The sequence below is a fragment of the Sus scrofa genome, chromosome 3 (genome assembly GCF_000003025.6).
Source record: "Sus scrofa isolate TJ Tabasco breed Duroc chromosome 3, Sscrofa11.1, whole genome shotgun sequence".
In the NCBI taxonomy this organism is placed as follows: Eukaryota; Metazoa; Chordata; class Mammalia; order Artiodactyla; family Suidae; genus Sus; species Sus scrofa.
The window spans coordinates 71,724,249-71,741,721 of NC_010445.4; the positions used below are offsets into that span (position 1 = coordinate 71,724,249).

The following is a 17,473-nucleotide window of genomic DNA, read 5'->3' on the forward strand; positions in this document are numbered from 1 at the left end:
CCTCATATGGTGGAAACAGAGCAAACTCTGGTCTCTCTCTTCCTCTTCTTAGAAGAATATCAATTCTATCAGATGAAGGCCCCACCCTTATGACCTCATTTAACCTTAATGACCTCCTAAAAGCTCTATCTCCAAGTACAGTCGCATTGAGGCTTTAATGTATGAATATTTAAGGAACCCAATACAGTTCATAGCATTCCACCCCTAACTCCCCATTCAAACAGCCCCCAAAGACTTTTTTTTCCTGTCTTTTTTCCTCTTTCTTTCTTTCTTTCTTTCTTATAAGGAAATAGACTTACCCTCTAGGTCTGCAGTCGAAGTGGCCGCCCAAATGATGGCCTGTGGGTCACTCCCTTTCCTGGAAATAATAGTGCATATTTGCAGCTGACTTAGCTCTGTGGTCTTGTCCTGACCGCCTTCATTCTGTTCCGCTTTCTCTGTCCCCTTTAGTTCAAACTGGCGTTGTTTTTGCTGGTGTGATCCCCACCTGTCTTCCTGGATTCTGCTGAGATGTTTGATGAAGTCCACGAGCTGTACCCATGATCTCTTGATCAAAAGGTTGTTTGGCTATACTCGTAGTACTCTCTTCAGAGCAAGCTTTCTCCCTTTTTGCAATATAGATAGGCTGAGAATTTTCTAACTCTCCAAGTTCTGGTGCCTTTTTGTCTAACAATTCTTCCTTTAGCTCATCTCTTTTCTCTGTATTTTACTATGAGCAGTGAGGAGGACCCAGGTTGTACCTTCAATATTTAGCCTAAAAATCTCTGCTACATATCCAGCATCGTCACTTGCAAGTTCTACCTTTGACAAAGCCCTATATCACCATTAGCCAAGTTCTCCACTTTTTATCAAGGATTGCCTTTCCAATGGAGTCCAGGGCCTCTCCACACCAATCGCAGGTGGTGCGTCCCTGCATGGCTCTTCCCTCATGTGGATGGGGGGCCAGTTGCCAGTGGTCTCGTTTTAATCACTAATAAGACTGGAAGTACCTTCATTTGGCATCCCATTTGTTTGCACGATAACCCTGGGTGGGAGGAGGCTATTCATTTTCTAGGGCTGCCATAACCAAGTACCATAGATGAAATGTGGGGGGTTGAATTCCAGAAATTTATCTGAGATCAAGAGATTGAGGTGTCAGCAGAGCTGGGTTCATCTGACACCTCTTTCCTTGGCTGTAGATGGCTGTCTTCTCTCTGCATCACTCTGTGTCCACATCTCTTCTTAAAAGGCAGCATCCAGAGTTCCCACTGTGGCTCAGTGGGTTAAGGATCTGACCCTGTCTCCTTGAGGATGCAGGTTTGATCCCTGGCCGCACTCAGTGGGTTAAGGACCAGATGTTGCCCATAAGTTGTGGCGTAGGTCACAGCTGCAGCTCTGATTCAACCCCTGGCCTGGGAACTTCCATATGCCACAGCGAGGCTATAGAGGGGGAAAAAAAGGCAGCATCCTCTTGGATTAGGGCCCACTCACACTAGCTATTTTTTAATCTCTTAATTATTCCGTTGATTTACCACCTTATCTCTTTGATGACCCTAACTCCAAATACAGTCACATTCTGAGGTACTAGGGGCTAGGACTTCAACATGGGAATGTGGGGGTGGCAGGGGGGCACAAGTCAGCCCATAACAGAGGGCTAGCATGTTACCCTCTTCATAGCTGGGCCTCGAGGTCAGAGTTGCCACACTGTCTGTAGGACTAAGACTGGAGTCCCAGGCCCTGGACCCAGATTCATTCTCTTTCCACAGCCACAGGGTTGGCTGAATTTTCGTTTGTTGGAAGAGCGGTGTCTTCAGGAGATCTAGACTTAGAATTTATCATTGGTCTTGCTTTGAAAGCACTGTCTTTCCCCCTTCTCTTCTGTCTTAAATTTGATTTCTCTAAAAGTAGGCCATGATTGGTATTTTATTTGGGGGCAAGCCTAGGAAGCACCAACAGGAGAGTGGGAAATGATACAAGGAAGAGAAGCCAGACTATAAATATGTGTGCTGAACGGGTGACTGCTGTGGCCAACTGAGGCTCAGCCATGCTGGGGGCCTACGCACAATGCCTCCGAGGTGTCCTCCTCAGAACACTGAGAGAGGAGGTAGCCGGGCTTTTTACCTGCTAACTCCTGATGGCCATTGGTTGAGAGCTGACTCCCTGGGGTGTCAGTTCCTTCAGCACCTCCAGCATGCCCTGGGGAAAGCTGTTCATAAGAATGCCTGATCCTGGAGAGTGCTAAGGCCCTGTTTCAGTTATCTATTGGTGTGCAAAAAATGGCCACAAACTTAAAACAACACATTTATTATGTCACAGTTTCTACAGGTTAGAAGTCCTTCTTCGGCCTGGCTTAACTAGGTCCTCTGCTTCTCTCAAGGCAGGTGTTGATCTGGGCTGGGGTCTCAGCTGAAGGCTTGGCTGGGGAAGGATCTGCTTCCAAGCTTAAGTGGGTATCAGCAGAATTTATTTTCTCTAGGACTTTTGGGCTGGTGGCCTCAGTTTTTAGCTGGTTTTTGGCCAGATATCACCCTCAATTCCTTGCCACATAAGTCTGTTAGACACTGCAGGTGTCTGTTACACTGCCATCTGCTCTCTTAACAAGTTGTTGCTGGTTAGAAACATTTTTGTCAAGAGACTTGGAGATTAGAAATAATTTTATCACAGATCAGTTAGAAAGTCTAATTTTAAACTATCTGGCCATTAGAGGCCAGGCAAATGTGATTTTCTGGGTCTGACGTGGAGTTGGCTATGCTCTCCTGTCCCCGTTTAAGGGCCGGGCATCTTGAGCTTTCTGCATCAAGAAATTTGAATTCTAGTGATATTGTGTGGAGTCAACTAGTTCGATTTCAAAGTTAATTTGGAATTGAGTGAGAACTTTGAGAACCATATGGACTATTACTATGGAAATTAATACAATGAAGTTTGGTTTCCTATCTGATATTTGAACAATTTGTAAAACCACAGAATGGTGCTAATCTTCCAAGCACTCACCATATTCAGATATCATATTTAGACGGCATCTGGAAGAAGATGAAGGGATATATATATTTTTTAAGATTCTGTGATGGCTAGAAGAGCATAATCAAAGCAGAATCAGTTTTTTGGGGAAGAGGAGAGTGTATCAGTTTTATCGACTTTATTAGTGTCTTAGTCTGCTTTTTTTTAGTCTTTGGAAAAACTTCTAAAAAGTTGAATGAACTATTCTTTAAATTCTACAGCACTTTATAATTTTCAAAAGTTTCACACACAAGATTTTGTATATTCCTGTCATAACTCCCTTTTTATCCCCTACTTCTATATCGCCTCTCCCAGCTTCCCTCTCTCCACTAGTTTATTCTGTTAGTCTGCTTTATTTTTTTTTGTTTGATTCACTAATTTCTTGTATTTTTTTTAGATTCCACATATAAATATCATACGGTATTTATCTTTCTCTGTCTGACTTGTTTCATTCAGTATAATGCCCTCCAAGTCGATCCATGTTGCTGCAAATGGCAAAATTTCATTCTTCTTTTATGGCTGAGTAGCAGTCCAATATATATATATATATATACCTCATCTTTTTCATCCATTCATCTATGGATGGACGTTTAGTTTGCTTTCCTGCCTTCGCAACTGTAAATAATGCTGCTATGAATATTGCAGTGCTTGTGTCTTTTCAAATTAGCTTTTTCTGTTTTTTTTGTTTGTTTGTTTGTTTTGATATATACCCTGGAGTGGAATTGCTGGGTTACACGGTAGTTTTATTTGTAGTTTTTTGAGAATTCCCCATATGGTTTTCCACAGTGGTGTGGCAATTTTCCTTCCACCAACCATGTAGGAGGATTAATTCTGCTTGTAAAGTAAATTTTTTTGTCTCCTCTGAGAGGCCATGTGTAAGGTTAGGGCTCAGCTATGGAGCCATGGTGCTTGAGTTTGCATCCTGGCTTGGCCACCTACTAGCTGTGGAACCTTGGGAAGTAACCTAACCTCTCTGCGCCTCTGTCTCTTCATCTATTAAATAGGATAATAATATTTCCATCCTCATAGCGTTCTTGTAGGATAATGATCAAAATGCAATGGCAGGACCAAACAAGAGTTTGCTATTATTAGTTTGAGAAAGCTTAAGGACACACCAGGAAGAGAAAATGTTGAGTGATGAACATGACCAAGGGGATTTATGAAACCTGCTATTTCTAGACTAAACAAAAATTCTCTTCCCTTTTTGGGTTCTGTTTTAGAAAAGGGCTTACCATACCTGTGATTTTGGGGCTCTGGAGAAGGCAGTTCCAACTTCTCAGATATTATTGCTCAGCACCAATAGTGCTCAGGCCACCTGAGTGTCTCAATAAACATGTCATTTCCTGGTTCTGGCCAGACAGACTTCAGGTCCTGGTGGCTGAGCTGCTTGTAATTCTAGCAGATTTTGATGAGAGAATGGGGAGAGGGCTTCTGCTGAGTGATTCTGAGGATGAAGTGGGAACGGATGAGAAGCACTGAGTGGGGAAGTAAGGCTAGAGACCAGGGGTTGGAGGGGCTGGGGGAGCTAGAGAAGAAAGGCAAAATTCACTCTGGCCCCTGAAATGCAGTGCTTGCCAGGTGTCCTAGGGCTTTTGTAGTGGGCACTTTCTTCTTTCCTACACTGGTAGTAGCTCAAGTACAGTCGCATTTCTCATACGTTAGTTTTCAAAGGAATCGTTAGGAATGCTTGTTAAAAACATGGGTTTCTGGCCCCAGCTCCAGAAATTCTGATTCTGCAGCAGTGCTGTAGTGGGGTCTGGTGATTTTTATGCGGCTGTGTTGCCCCAGAACCTTGAGGGAGCAGAGGGGCCATGATCTGGATGGGGGCAGTGACCAGAGGCTTTTCTAGAAGCTGTACTTGCCCTGCCATCACATTTTTAAAAACATCTGGCATGAATGTTGATTTAGGGGAGCTTTGGGGTTGATGGAGAATATGAGCGTCTAAAGTCCCAAGCTGCCACCCGACATCCCTCTTCTCTGAGGGCCACACATTGAGAAACACCGTCAGAAAGTAGAAGTGAGAGTTGCCTTAGGTATACTACCATTTTACAGAGTTAAGACAATAAGGCCCAGAGAGGTTAAGTGACTTCATCAGGGTCACACAGCTAATTACTTAATGGGAGGTCTGAGACTGTAACCACGTATTCTGGTGCTCCATCCAGCTGCCCATTCACGAAACACCTGTTCCTTCTGGGGTGGGAGACTGGGGAGAGGAGGGAGTGAGAGGAGGAAATAGTGAGAATTGGAGGGACCTGGGCCCATACATAGCCTAAGAGGGTAGGGCAATAGCAAATATTTTGCCCACGTGGAAAACGGAATCAGCATTAGAATAGGGATTAAAAAGCCTTGGAATTCAAACGGTTGAACAATTGCTATTAAAATCACTAATTGAATTGGTCTTCTCAAGGCAAAGTGTCCTTTCCAGACAGGAACAAGACTTTTTCCTATTTAATCCCAGGAGGATACATCCTCTAACAGAGCTCACGTTTCAGATTTTCTTCCGAGCAACAACATGCTCACGTTGGCTCTTGGCTGTTCCGAGCAGCTCGCGGTGCGGGAGTGGCCGTGGGCAGAGGGCCTGGGCGGCGGGACTGCGGCAGCGCGGGCGGCAGGCTGCGGGCGGGGGCACTGCAGCACGGCGGCCCTCGCTCGGGTGGCCGGGCAGCGGCCCGCTAGAGGGGGCGCTGTGGGCACCGCCAAGCATTCTTTTGTCAGCGCACACGGCCAAGAGAGCTCTCATTTCCTCCCCGCCTGGTGCGGGAAATGGATTTAATTCTGACAGCACGGCTGTAAGGGACGAACGGCAACGAAAGCCTTTTGTCAAGGAGTAGCAGCCTCTGTTGTCTGTAATTACCGCTGACGCGGAGAAGCTGCATTGCTGGTGGAATTCCAGGCAGCTCTGGCGAGTGCGGGGCTGCAGGATGAGTAGAAAACATTGCCCTGACGATTAGCTGGGCTCATTTATCGAGCAGATCCAAAAAAGAAAAACAACAGCCAACAAACCAAACCCCACAACCCGCAGTGGAAGACCAGAGATGGATAAGATGCCGTGCAGGAGGTAAGCCCATCTTGGGAGTGGGCGCCGTGGGCTGGCCTTGGTTTTGTTTATTTTAATCGAATTTGAGACCCCTACAGCATCCTTCCACCGAGCGGGAGCTGGTTGGTCCAGAACGGTGAGCTTGTCTTAATGAGTGCGATGCAGCCCTTACCCGCGGCTGTGCTTTATGCCTAAAGGTTTTTGTTGCTGATGTAACATTGGAGGTTCTTTGGAAAGCCGGGCTTCCAAGCTCTGGCCTCTGCCTGGGGACAGCCGGACCCACTCGCCCGGAGCGCAGCGTCTGACAGGTGGGGCTTTCTTCTCGGTCCAGGCGGGCAGGCGGGCCAGCGGGCGGCGAGCTCCGCCGGGCGGGGCCGCCCCTCCCGCCCCTTCGCGCTCGGCCGCCGCCCTCCGGGGAAGCGGCGAGGCGCGCATGGCAGGGCTGGGCGCGCTCCCCCGGCCTCGCCATCGCTGAGGCGCCGCGCTCCGCCGCAGCTGCGGGCGAGCAGGTGCGGCGTCGGCAGCCGCCTGCACTGGGAGCAGGGGCGCGGGCACGTGAGCGGACCCGAGTGGGTTGAATTTTTATGCGACCGCACCAGTTTGGAGGGAAAAAAAGGCCACTGTCCCCGAGGAGGTCCGGCCAATCTGTTCATCTCTTAGATTTCATCGTCCCTCGGCTCTTTTCCCCTGCCTCCCCGGCCCTCCAGCACCCGGGAGGAGGCCGCCCTCCACCAGGGAGGCGGAGGACAGCGTCTGCTTGTTTTGAAATCGCGACCGTAGTCAGTCTACCTGGTGTTGGGGGGGAAGGGAGGGGCAAACTGCTTTAGGATGCTGATCAGGCGCTCGGGTCTAGCCTATTGTCTTGCCTTTTCTCCCCCTTTCTCTTCTCTAATCCCCACCCCCTGCCAAAAAAAAAAAAAAAAAAAAAAAAAAAAGAAAGAAAGAAAAGAAGAAGAAGAAAAGGGGGGGGGAGGGAGAGAGAGAAAAGAAGGAGGAGGGGAGAAAAGCCCCAGCCCACACCCTATCAAATTCTTTTGAAAATTGTCATTTATCTTTGACACTTGATTATTACCCATCTGTTTCTCTACACCCACTCTTCCCTCCTCTTGCAGTTTGTCGGCTAAGATTCAACTGACTCAAACGAACCTTATAAATACTAGAAATCAAATCTGTTTCCTAAATGGACATTTTGTGCTTTCTAACCCCAAATTGCAGCAGGAGCAAATGATGGGGGAAGTAGACGCCCTTCTTCCACTTCTAGGGTGTGGAGCTAGTAGAGATCCATGAGATATTGAACTTGTGTGATGAGGGATTAATGGGGTTTGAAAATGAGGTTTCATTTTAAGGGAAAAATAGTTGGTAACCTTTGAAGTGAGAGTGTTTTAAATGAGTTCAGATGAGGGGAGATAGCTGTGAAGTTTCAGACTTGCAAGTCACTCCTCCCACTGACATAGGAAGAGTCTGTGTTAGAGATGTTTAAAATCTGTTTAGGCTATTTAATATTTCTACTTTGTAATGTTCTACTTTCATTCCGTAAAGTGATCAGATTTTCCCAATGCCTGTGGACCAAAATCTTGCCTAGGCCTCTCTGGCTTACCCTCACTCCCTGCCCCCCCCCAAAAAAATAGGGCACAGTGAAAGCAAACCCCCATTATTAGTATACTGTCAATACCCTTCAGAGAACCACTAAAGGTAAATCACTCTTTGATCTGAAATCCATACCATTTTTGTAGCAAGCCCTATGTTCTTTCTTGTCCACCCAGTTGTCTCACCCGATTAGAAATGTGCTTGTCACAAAATACATAACACTGCCTGAAACGACACACTGCATGTGCTTCTAGGCTTGAGTTGGATCTACTTCAAATATCAATATGGTGCTGGAATGAGCAAATCTCAGCTATTCTTAAGTTTACAGATGATTGAATATGTTTGTTGGCAGAGGGTTTAGGGTTAAGATTTTAAATACACATGAAAAGACTTATAAATGTATTTATCACCCCTTGTTCTACAAGGGATTTAAGATGGTTTACAAGGATTCATAAAATAGAGCAAGGCGGACTAACATAGAAGTAGATGGGAAAGAAAAAGGAAGTTAAAGGCAGAGACATAAAGGTGTATTAAGGAGGAGGCTAATACAAAAATACAAACATATGAGGGGCAAACAGATCTAGCTCTGAGCTTTCTAGCAGCTCATACGAAAAGGGAACTTGACCAGCCCATCAGTCATAGCTTTATTTATTCACCCACTTGTTCACTCTCTTTTTCACTCAACAAACATTCAGTGAGGACCTGCTCCACACATGTTCTGTGAGAAGTGCCAGGAACAAAGGGGTGAGGCAGACAGATGTGGTCTCTGCTCTGAGGAAACTTATTGCCTAATGCAAGAAAGGGACGTTCAGGAAGGAATCTCTCCCTCAAATGAATATCTGATTACAAGTTGTGATGAGCTGTGCAGGAAGAGCACGGAACACAAAATATCACATGTCCAGACATAAAAGCACAACATAAAAACTTCTTCAGAGAAGCACAACAATTCTATTTTTTTTTTTTTTTGGCTTTTTAGGGCTGCACCCATGGCATATGGAGGTTCCCAGCCTAGGGGTCCAATCAGAACTGTAACCGCCGGCCTACACCGTAGCCACAGCCATGGCAACACAGGATCCAAACCACATCTGTAACCTACACCACAGTTCACAGCAATGCTGGATCCCCAACCCACTGAGCAAGGTCAGGGATCGAACCCGCCACCTCATGGTTACTAGTCTGATTCATTTCCGCTGCGCCACAACAGGAATCCTGAACAATTCTTGATTCTGAGAGCAGAGAGGAACTTTTTTCAGATATGATGTAGTGTTTGGGAAGACATCTTCAGTCGTGTCCTTGTCAGACACAAGAGTAGATTTCATTCCGCTGTTTTTATTTAGAGTGTCCCTTGGTGTGAGGGATCCTGATGGTCATAGCACAGGTCCCTTAGACCTGTGGTTTTGTTTCCATGATAATCTTACATATGTATATTGAAAACATGTTCGGGATCATCTCGATGGCAACCCACAAACCAGTGCTGACACCTCTTTTTGCCTCTGCATCTTCCCACGTGGGCCAGGGGCAGGCCTGGTGGCTGGAGCCACAGCACAGATGAGGGGGAGGGGAGTTTAAACAGAGACACATGGAGAGAGAGGTGAGTCCAAACAGGTCACAGGCTCACCAAACTCAAAAGCACAGTTCCTGGCGACCACGGCTATACTGGCAAGGAATGGAGCTCTCAGGCCAATTCTACCTTCCCATGGACCAAGCTGCAGCAATTTATTAGCTGCAGGTGTTGTAGTAAAAATGCAATGAAAAAGTTGTTATTACTGGTCTTAAAATAATTGGATTAGATCTCCATTTAATGCAGCTTTAGCAACCTCCCAATAAGTACCTTATGTCCAAAGCAATGAAACGGGCAATTTGGTGGAAGGGTTAAGTGGAGCCAGACTGCCTGACTTCAAATCCATTTTTCTGCTTACTAGCCGTGAGGCTTTGGGCAAGTTACTCAAGCTCTCTGTTCCTACCATAATATGTGGATAAATATGCAGTATTGATTTCCTAGTAAGATTGTGAGGATTAGAAGTATTACATGTGAAAAACTTGGAGCATACATGTGTTGAATAAATGTTAGCAGTTAATACTATTTTTGTTAGTGTGAAATGGCACTTCATTTATGTATTTCAGGATGGTTTGCTACCAGAATTTTAAACTGTGATACATGGATTATCTTCAAGTAGCAAGCACATTTTTGAAGTTATTAATACTGATTTGCATTGTTTATGTATGTCTGCGTTAGTATGTTGAAGTAAAAATCCAGATTATGAGAACATGTAGTAACTAGACCTGAGGATCCATCTTTCTGTTTTTAAACCCAAATGGTATTTTACTTTTAGCAAAAAACAATATTCTCTGTTGCAGTAAATTGATTTTATTACCTTGATATTTTAAAGTTAGATGTATTTATTTGCACATTCATTTTGGCATTCTAGTTATGTAAAAGCTATAAAGTGTAAGTATTGAAGACTGGTCTTTATGAGGGTACATATTTAAGTTATATTCTCATGAAAGTGACTTAGGTCAACCCTTGGTCTGCAAGATATTTTTTTCCTTCAAAAGTGATTTCTGTATAGTTTGGGCATTTTGAGTTGTGGGCAAGGACAGACTCAAGATTCTTGAAATAGAATTTTGAATCTCTCAAAGGGAGACCACAGCCCCAAATTTGACTCCATTTATCTTTTTTTTTTTTGTCTTTTTGCCTTTTCTGGGGCCGGTCCCGTGGCATATGGAGGTTCCCAGGCTAGGGGTCTAATCGGAGCTGTAGCCACCAGCCTACACCAGAACCACAGCAACGCGGGATCTGAGCCATGTCTGTGACCTACACCACAGCTCACGGCAATGCTGGATCCTTAACCCACTGAGCGAGGCCAGGGATCGAACCTGCAACCTCAGGGTTCCTAGTCGGATTTGTTAACTACTGAGCCACGACAGGAACTCCGACTCCATCTATCTTGACTGCCACTGTTTTAGCTGAAAGAATGTTAAAGCAGTAATACCAACAATTGCCTCTGTCTTCAACAACAATAGCAAAATCCCTTGGACTTGAAGAGCACCTTATGGAATGGCAAGCTTTCCATAAAAATTCATCCTGGCCAATCTTCCAGAATAAACTACCAATGAAAGATTTGCCAACGTTATTGAATGAAGTGAAAAGAAAGTCTCTTCTCTGTGGAGTACGATGTATGATTGTAAGGATTAAAACAAATTTACCGAGTATATTGTTCAAATCTATTTTAAAATTCTCTTGGTACCTAGGTGACCTGTCAGAGATTACAAGAACTATGTTAGCCTCCCACTATAATCGTGCTTTTGATGGCTCTCCTTTGATATGCACATATCATAGACATATGCGTTTAATTCAGGGACACACACCCAGAGTTCTATTTGATGGTATGTTACTTAAGACCCTGGTTGCCCAGGAGCGATGGGTTTCCTGGGAGAGGGGACTTTTTGTGCAAAAACCAGGACAGTGCCAGGCAAAGGAAGGCAGGGAACTCTATGCTAGTTTTAGAGAACAGGGAGAGAGCAAACAATGGGCCCAGAGTCTTAAGGACTCTCCACGAGAAATGGTGCAGATGGTGCCAACCATCATCAGCCAGCCCCTGATTCAATAAGGAACCCTCCTGGGAAGAGGCAGGCCTGTTCTCCAGTTGTGTCCTGGAATAATCCTCAAGCTCAATGCACTAGGCCTGGATGGGCTGTGGTGTGGCTGGCGGGTAGGGGAGGGTATAAATCAAAAGTCTCTAGGGGAGTTCCCTTGTGGTGCAGTGGGTTAAGGATCTGGCATTGTCACTGAAGCAGTCTGGTCACTGCTGTGGTGCAGGTTCCAACCCTGGCCTGGGAACTTCCACATGCTGTGGGCATGGCCAAACAAGCAAACAAAAAACCAAAAAAAAAAAAAAAAAAAAAAAAAAAAAAAACCAAAAAAACCCTAAAAGGCTCTAGAGACACTATCATCATCATCCAACTTGAGTGGCTGAACCCTCAGTCTTGAGATGTGCTGAGGGAGCTCCCAGTAAAGCTTCAAACCAGGCGGGTTTGCATTAACCCAACAGTTGCAGCTAAAAGATATAGGCGTTCTCTTGTGGCTCAATGGATTAAGGATCTGGTGTTGTTGCTGAAGTGGCTCAGATTGATGCTGTGGTGTGGGTCCTATCCCTGGCCCGGGAATTTCCACATGCCATGGGCATGGCCAAAATAAAAATAAAAATAAAGGTACAGAAGTACATAAATAAATGCCACTTGGCCCAGCAGTAAATATCCCTAACATTTGATCTGACTCAGTCCCTCACCCCACAGGCAACCCAGGCAGGACCTGGAGGCCAGGGAATTTAGGATGTGGTTGCCAGAAAACAGATTTTGGGGCTCTGTACAATATCTGGAATGCTTTTCCCTGGGCCCAGCCTTGAGGTAGCTGGAAAAGACGAATTATGCCAAGTAGCAAATCCCTCTGGCTTCTGTGAGTGGCAGCTCGAAGGCCTGTTTGATACCCTCTTGCCCCCCTCCGGCTGATTTGACCAGGCATGGACTTGGAACCTCGGGGCTGATAGCCATATTAGGCCCAATAGGGGAGGGGCAAGGCGAGGAGACAGCAAAAACTCCCTCAAACAGACAGGAGAGAGATCATAGGTCAGCCCCCTACTCCCCTTGTCAATTTGGAGAGGAAGCTGCTTGACTCCCGTGAGGTGGCCACAGAGATTGCAGTTCTAGTAGCTTCCATGAAAGCCCAGCTAGACTTTGGTCTCTCTGTTGAGGCGGCTGTCCTGCCCCCTGAGGGTCTAGGGTGCCCGGGGGTCCGTTTCACACAGCCATACCATCTGCTAGAGCTCTGGCTTACTCCAGAACCTCCCACGTGTCTTCCCTGTATCGAGCCCGACCTCCCTCCATCCATCCGCAGTGAGCTTTCCAAAATCAAATCTTGTCACCTCTCTGCCCTCAGGATAAAGCCCAAATTCCCTGCCTCCCTCTATTGCTTTCCGTCTCTTTCCTTCACACCTGAGCCCTGGTAGGCTGGGCCATCTTTCTGCACACGCCCTTGCTCCTCACCTCCCCACCTCTTACAGGCCCTTTCCTCCACCTGCCATGCCAACCAAATAGACAGACTTCCAGCAAACCTAATTAAAAGAAAAAAAGAATGATACTAGAATTGAAATATGGACTGAAAGGAGAGAAGAAGAGATTTGAAATCATAAGAACACTATGCATTATTGTATCCTAACATATGTGAACCTCTTGATAAAATGGTCAATTTTCACAGAAAGTAGGTAGTGCCAGCATTTACTCTAGAAATTGCATGTCATGTTGCTGGATGGGAAGAATCGATGTTACAAAGACACTGATTCCTCACAGACTCTGCCATATGGATGACAGTCTTCCCGGTAACGAGAAGTGATGCAGACTTTGTTCCTATTTTTATATTCCTGCAATAATTTTCGGTGGAATTTTGAAAGGGGTGGTTAACTGCATATGCTCAATCATGAATCATTCTATTAAAGGGAAAACCAATACATGTGCATTTAAATGTCATTTATAAATTGTTTTTCTCAAAGAAAAATGAAGTTATTAAACTCTGAAATACATGAAGACAGAGTTTCATTTAACGGACATGCTTTTCCATGCATATTACTTTAATGAATGTAAATGTCATCACATTTGCTCTCTTTACTTTGCATGGAGCTCATATAAGGATTTCTTGGCTTTCATGTCTAAAAATCCATGGTGAGAAGACACCAGAAAAGTGAGGGCAGGTTCAGTTCTTTCCCTCTTCACTTGTGTCAGGCGGTGGAGCATCTTTACTGATCATCTCAGCCTTCCTTTATTTAGAATTTATTCTCTTTCCCTCTGTTTCTCTTAGATCTTTCCAACACCCTCATTTGTATCCTAAATTAGCTACATCTGTTACCATAGTTATGCAGCATCCAGCTTAACCCATTCCATGCTTGTTCCCTCTGTATACGGTACAAGACTTTCTGTCTTGGATTTCATGAAACATACCATTATTTTCCTTTCTTCATCACCTGTCCCCCATTTTTACTGTTTTTAAGGCAAGGCACGTGTATAGTTAGTAACTCTAATGGGACCGAAGGGCTTCCAATGGAAAGCAACAATCCTTGCCTTGCTCCACATCCTTTATCCACAGGCAAACCAATTTTAGCTGTGCTTTCCATGCTCTATAGCTACTTCCGTATCTCTAAATAATATGCATATGTTACTATTTCTGAATTTATCAACTGCGATCATCATCTGGTGACTAGATCTAGGATTTCATATCTTTCGCAGGGGCTTCAATATCTCAATCCTTGAATCACTACCTGGAAAAAGCTTCCAGGGTGATGTTCAAATAGACTGTGTTACCCTGAGGACATCAGCTCTAGTGTGCCCCCTGCAGTGTGTGCAGATTCTCTAAGAAGACTCACCCAGAGGTGAAGTTGATAAATTCAGAAAGTGTTTTTAATAATTACATTGAGGAGTTCCCACTGTGGCTCAGTAGGTTAAGAACCTGACATAGTGTCCATGAGGATGTGGGTTCAATCCCTGGCCTTGCTCAGTGGGTTAAGGATCCTGTGTTGCCACGGCATAGGTCACAGATGTGGCTTTGATCCGGTGTTGCTGTGGCTGTGGTGTAGGCCTGCAGCTGCAGATCTAATTCAACCCCTAGTCCTGGAACTTCTGTATACTGTAGGTGCAACTGTAAAAAAGAAAAAATTACTTTGGCACAAAAGGCATAACCTATACTCACCTGGGAAAACTGCAGTCTACTCTGAGGCTAGGTGATGAGTAGTACTTGGGATTCCTTATGGTGTGTTCTCTAATTTTGTATATTTTCCAATTTTTCCACAATTAAAGAATGTCTGCTGTTCTGTTTCATACTGTTTGCTCTTTCATTCGATCGGAGCCTTTCATCTTAACCATGATGTTAAACATTAGTCAACTTCAAACACAAAATGAAAATAGCTAGAGGATACTAAGTGACAAATCTATTAGGGTGACTTATAATAATGGGATGCAAATCCATAAATTCTGCAACTGGGACACCCAAGAAGCAATACTTAATTAAGCTGACAATGTTATAAAGCAGATCTATAGCTTTAGTTATGCAAGGAGCCTCGTTTTTATTGTTGTGGATTGGGTTCATCAGGATTTTACAGATGGGTGGTGCAGCCCCAGAAAGGTCAGTTACACTGGGAAATGAGAAGGAGGGCAAAGAAGGTGGGGCTCTGATTTGCAGAGTGAGCCTTTGAGCTAATCTGTAACTATCTTGGTGGCTCTCCTATTGGAGGTTCTCCATTCCATTTTACCCACTAGAATAGTCTTTTCAAAGTTATTTAGATTTTGAAAAGAGGTCTCCATTCCTGCTTTGGAATCCTCCTGGTACACCATCGCACAGTTCAATGTGTGTTTATTGCCACACTTGTAAGGTGGTGTGGGTGGGGCCTTTGGATGAGGCAGCAAGGGTGGGCTCTGCCTTTCAGGATGTCAGTCATTTTGATTCAGCCAATCAGTGGGCCAGGTGGCTGTGGATGTGGAGGTCCTTTGCGGCCTATTCAAGAAAGGGCTGAAAGGGATGCCTTCCCAGCACCCAGATGGCACCTTGAAATGAGGCTACCAGTACCAGGCAAAGTACTGCATCATAGGAGGGTTTTTCAAGGCTAGAGGGTCAGCCTTGAAAGATCAGAAACTAGTTCTTTAAAAATGGTTTGTTCTGCTGCTGTTTGGGTTTCTGGTATTATTTACTACTGTGTCCCCCACTATTATATAGAAGGTCACATTTAACTTATTGTGCTTTTTAAAAAAGTCAAGCTTATTAAGATATTATGTATGTGAGTTCCCACTGTGGCTCAGTAGGTTAAGAGCAACTAGTATCAGGGAGGATGCAGGTTAGATCCCTGGCCTCGCTCAGTGGGCTAAGGATCCGGCATTGCTGCAAGCTTCAGTATAGGTCGCAGATGTGGCTGGGATCTGGCGTAGCTGTGGCTGTGGTGTAGGCTGGCAGCTGTAGCTCCAATTTAACTCCAAGCCCAGAACTTCCATATGCCTCAGATGTGGCCCTAAAAAGAGAAAAAGATATATTATGTATGTTATATATGATACTATATGCTATGTATATGCATGTACTGTAAAATTCACCTTCCTTAGATGTATAGTTCTATGGATTTTGACAAATATATACAGTCATGTAAATACCACCAAAATCAAAATAGAAAAAACTTCCCACATGCTCCTTTGTAGTGAATCTTCTCCCTCTACCCACAGCCTACGACAAGCACCCATCTGTTTTGGGGTTTGCCTTTTCCAGAATGTCATGTAAATGGGATCTTACAGTGTAGACTTTTGTGTCTGACCTCCTTCACTTGGCATTTTTGAGATTCATCCATGCTGTTACAAATATTAATAGTCCATTCTTTTGATTGCTGAGTAATAGTCCTTTGGATGGGTATACCACATTTTGTTTAGGCATTCACCCATTAAATGACATTTGGGTTCTTTCCAGTTTTGGATGGTTGTGAATAAAGCCACTGCATGTATTGGCTTACAGGTTTTTATGTAAACATAAGATTTCGGTTTTCCTGGGTAAATACTTTGGCATGGGATTTGCAGTGTGGTAAGGGTATGCTAAACTTTATAAGAAACTGCCAAATGGTTTCCAAAATGACAGTACCATTTGGCATTCCCACCAGCAAAGTGTGAGAGTTCTAGTGTCTCTGCACGTGTTGTTTTTGTTGTTTTTATTTTATCCATCATGATAGGGGTGGGGTAGTATCTCATTGTGTGTTCCTTTTTTTAAATGATTGGAGTATAGTTAACTTACAATGTGGTATTAGTTTCCGGTGTACAGCAAAGTGAGTCAGTTATACATATACATATATCCATTCGCTTTTTAAATTTGCATTTCCCTAATGAGCCATTGATCCACTCAACATGTTTTCTTTTGCTTAAATGCCACGGTATCTCTTTTTTGTTGTTACTTGTCTTTTAAATGTGAGCAAGGCTCTGCCATTCTAAGGTAAACTGGAAAGGATGTTTCCTTAGCCTCAAAGGGAGAGCAAAAGCATAACAGGGGGAGGAGTGGGGGAAATGTGGGGGAGTTGCTAAGAGGAAGGTGATGTCAAGAGCTGGGGTACCTGATCTTCTCTGCTGCGCAGGCTGCTTCTGGAGCTCTTCTCTAGAGGATGCTGTGGTTTGTATTATGAGGGGCTACTCTCTTAGGGAGGGAGAGAGGAGGGAAGATGGCTATAGCGTTGATTCCATTTTTAAAATGTGCTTACTCCAAGTTTTGATCTTTACACTTTTAGTCAGTCAGTACCTCTATAAGATAGATACGTTAGGGCCACAGAGCAGCCTTACTGTTCATTTTGGGGGGAGGGGAAAGGAAGGTTAAATAAAAGAGGTTCAAGAAAATGAATATTTAAATTTGATCTATATTGGGACTTGAGATGTTTGTACACCCATGTTCATAGCAGCATTATTCACATTAGCTGAAACATGGAGAAAATCCAAATGTCCACCTACGGAGGAAGAAAAATGTGTTTTATACACACGGTGGAATACTATTCAGCCTTAAAAGGAAGGAAATTCTGACATATGCTACGACACGGATGAACCTTGAGGATGTATACTAAGTGAAACAAGCCAGTCACAGAAAGGCAAATGCTATATGACTCCATTTACCTGAGGTACATAAAGTAGTCAAAAATCATAGAGTCAGAAAGTAGAATGCTGGTGGCCAGGGGTGGGGGTAATGGATGGTCATTAGTGGTTATAGAGTTTTATAATGATTATAGAGTTATGGAGTGTGTGGTGGTGATGGCTGCCTAACATTATGAATGTGTTTAATACCACTGAACTGTATCTTAAAAATGGTTAGGATTGTGTGTT

The 17,473-nt window shown here is 44.4% G+C and overlaps 1 protein-coding gene across 1 annotated transcript in view; it reads left to right on the forward strand.

Moving 5' to 3' along the window:
* The window catches only part of ADD2 (adducin 2), a 115,880-nt gene continuing 104,040 nt past the window's right edge, over positions 5,634-17,473 (forward strand). Inside the window, exon 1 of the mRNA XM_021087396.1 lies at positions 5,634-6,034. The gene's annotated coding sequence lies outside the window, so the exon portion shown is untranslated. The remainder of the gene's footprint in view (positions 6,035-17,473) is intronic.